Genomic DNA, 3,689 nt, shown 5'->3' on the forward strand with positions numbered 1-3,689 from the left:
TACTAAGATTTTTTGCAGTGTAAATATGACCAGATAAATCTGGATTATTTCATTAAACTCTGTTAATTGGTTTCATCATGCATTATGCACAAGGCACTTCTGAAACATTTCTGCAGAGAGTCATCTCTAATTGCACAATATAAACAACACTATGTGCACGCACTCCCCTTTGGTCTAAGGTTGATAGTTTACTGTGGGCTGTCAAACTCCCTGTCAGTCGCACATGCTCTGCTATAGAGGGGGAGTGATTTGCGGGATGCCTGGTGGGAATCAGTATTGATTACTTTGAAATTACAGGTTTTAAAAGGTAAGCGAAAAAGACAAGGTGTAAGCTGCCTGCTCGCAGCAGCATGCTCCCTGTCCGTAATCAGCATCTTCAGCATATTGTGCTATAGCACCGCACAGGAAAATGTGAATTTAACTGAGAGACAGCTGAGTGCTGGGTAATTTAATTCAGGACTCTCTCTCTCTCTCTCTCTCTGCCAGTAGTGTAAAGTGAGCCATATAACCTTCAAAAACACTCCATCTTTCATCCCATCAAAAAGTATGACAGACAAATAAGATCAGTTAGCATTTAAAGAAATTAAGTGTCTAATTCATGAAAAATTATATTTTTATTACATTTAGTTAAATAAAACAAATTATCATTGGGCCTTAAAGGGTTAGTTCGCCCCAAAAATAAAATGTTCTCATCATTTACTCACCCTCATGCCATCTCAGATGTGTATCTTAAGAATATTTTTGCTCTGTTTAATGGTTTAATCAATGTCTTAGGAAGTGATCCAGTTGGATTTGAGTGAGAACAGACCAAAATATAACTTTTTCACTTTACATCTTGACAAGCAGTCTCCTTCGTGATAATATATAGCGCCATCTAGCGCTCTGCGCATGTGTCAAGCTCTAGGAAGTGTAATCAAGCTTGAAATCCCAATCATGCCTAGAGACTGCAATGACAAGATGTACAGTGAAAAAGGAGTTCCTTTTTGGTCTGTTCTCACCCAAAACCAAATGATCACTTCAGAAGACATTGATTAAGCCACGGGAGTCTTATGGATTACTTTTGCCTTTATGTGCCTTTTGGAGCTTATGGAGTTCTGGTCACCATTCACTTGCATTATATGGAGCTACAGAGCTGAAATATTCTTCTAAAAATCTTTGTGTACAGCAAAAGAAAGAAAGTCATATATTCTGCTTGTGTTTCATGAATATTCTTTTTATTTTTTATAAATTAGACACAAAATTTTTACTTAAAATGTATTATTCAATTGAATCATGTCATCTAAATCAAATTGGATGGTGTGTCATCTAAATTCGCATTAATTTGTATTCCTGTATTTCAGAATAATTTTGGTTTCTTTTTCCTGCAGTTGTGCCATACAATACTAAACACAAGGTGGCAGAAAAGGGCTTTCTCCAGCTCCTTCATACTGTCTTAAAACATCACAGTAAATTATTGCAGTTCAAGTGCTCTTTTAAGAAAACTCATATTTTGGCAATTCACACAAAATAAAACATCAAAATAATTTTGTTGGCAACTTGACATCACCTCCCATCACCTTCTGAAGCTGATTTGAATATCAGAACCTCGGACTATGAAATAAAATAAATAATCTTTGATAAACAAAGCTGTAATAGCCTATTAAGATACAGGGGAAACAATCAAGTCCACATACTTCACCTGCACTCCTTGACTGCATATGTTGACCATAAAATATTTCAATTAATCCAAAGATATCATTGAGCTACAGTGTCCATATATCCTAAAAGTTTAAAACAATCTTGTGTAAAGAAAATGGAAAAGTACCAATATATGCAATAATCAGCACAAACATTTAAAAATGCACAAACTCTTCAGTCCAAGGTAAGTGAACCAACAATATGTCATAGCAACACATGTGTCTGGAGTAAAATATTAGCCTGTGAAATCTCTGTACTAGTCTTTTGAGTGAAAAATAGAACCAATACTGCAGTCGAACAAATACAATAAAAACTGGAGTTAAACATAAAAACATGTGCTTTTTAAGATAATCAGTAAACTTTTTTTTATAATGAATTCAGTATAGAATCACTAAATTACAATTTGTATGTATAACTTTTGTTTTGCTACGTTAGGCAACAATCTACTAAATATTTTAAAGGAAACTGTGTACACCCTTACCACAGCTGGGAACATATTCTTAAAAAGGGCACAGCAACTTCTTCCACTACAGTCAGAGTCTAATTGTCTATGACATTTGTATAATTTAGTACGGGCACTGTGCCTTTCCAAGATGGAGATTAATTGGTTTTCTTTTTTCATGTGAAAGGTACCAGGCTCTTGGTGAGTTTCTGACTAAATAATAACAGTCAATGGTGTTGTGCAACTCTGGTTGGCATGACACTATTCAACACTCTCTGTTTGCAAAGAGAACTGAAGCTAATTATATAAAACAATTCAACTATTGAGACAGAAAGCTGAAGTGACAGACAAAGGTCAATTAAGTTATAAGGAAAGAAAGGAGCCTTGTATGATTTAAGATATTTGATGGTAAATATGCCTTTCTGTTGAGTGGTGTATTCAAACAAGATTTGGGTCTGTGAGTAACCCGACTGAACACAAGAGGGCAGTAAAGACTTTTAAATTCTGCCACTCCCTTAAAGGAATATTTCACCCAATAAGTTAAATTCTCTTATCATATACTCCCTCCCCCTCATGCCATCCCAGATGTGTATGACTATTTTTTTCTACAGAACACAAACATATGTTTTTAGAAGTATATCTCAGCTCTTTCGGTCCTTTTGATACAAGTGAATGGGGACCAAAACTTTGAAGCTCCAAAAACAGATAAAGGCAGCATAAAAGTAATACATAAGACTCCAGTGGTTAAATCCATGTCTTCTTAAGCAATCTAATCGATTTTAAGCTTGATTACACTTCCTACTGCTTGACGCATGTGCAGGGCGCTAAGAAAAGTAATCAATGAGCAAATCCGATGGGTTGCTTTAGAAGACACTGGAGTCATATGGATTACTTTTATGCTGCCTTTATCTGTTTTTTTGGATCTTCAAGTTTTAGTCACCATTCACATGCATTGTATGGACCAAAACAGCAGAGATATTCTTTCAGAAATCTTAATTTGTGTTCTGCATAAGAAAAAAAGTCACATCTGGGATGGCATGAAGGCAAGTAAATGCTAGCTTAATATAACTTGCTGCTTATTTCTCCCATTGTCATTGAGACCTACAACAGAGGGAAAGAATCCACCCCATACACCAACAGAAAGATTTGAGAGACACTTGTATCCAAAGAGATGGGCTCATGATGTCTGGGATATTGTTTAATGTCTGTAGAGGCGTTACCGGGTTACAAAGGTGCCTGGTTGTCTGTTGAGACATAAGGAGCAGCCAGCCACACAAATCAGTAGCATCTTCAAGCATGTGTGTGCAGTCATGATAGAAAAGGGCATTTTCATGGTCAGAGTGCAATCAATCTGAAAGTGAATTTGAAAAAGTGAGTATTACTTCTACAATTTAAAGCAATAGACTATACCAAAATATATATCATACGCCCACACACGGAGTTTTGTATTATATGAAAAGAGACACAGGCTACACCATTATTGCCTGACCCATTCACAAAGTGACCTGAAATTCTAACGGTATCATCTTAATCCACTTGTTTGCATATTGACAATGTTGGTGAGTAGCTT

Source organism: Xyrauchen texanus, chromosome 25 (genome assembly GCF_025860055.1).
Source record: "Xyrauchen texanus isolate HMW12.3.18 chromosome 25, RBS_HiC_50CHRs, whole genome shotgun sequence".
NCBI classification, from domain to species: Eukaryota; Metazoa; Chordata; class Actinopteri; order Cypriniformes; family Catostomidae; genus Xyrauchen; species Xyrauchen texanus.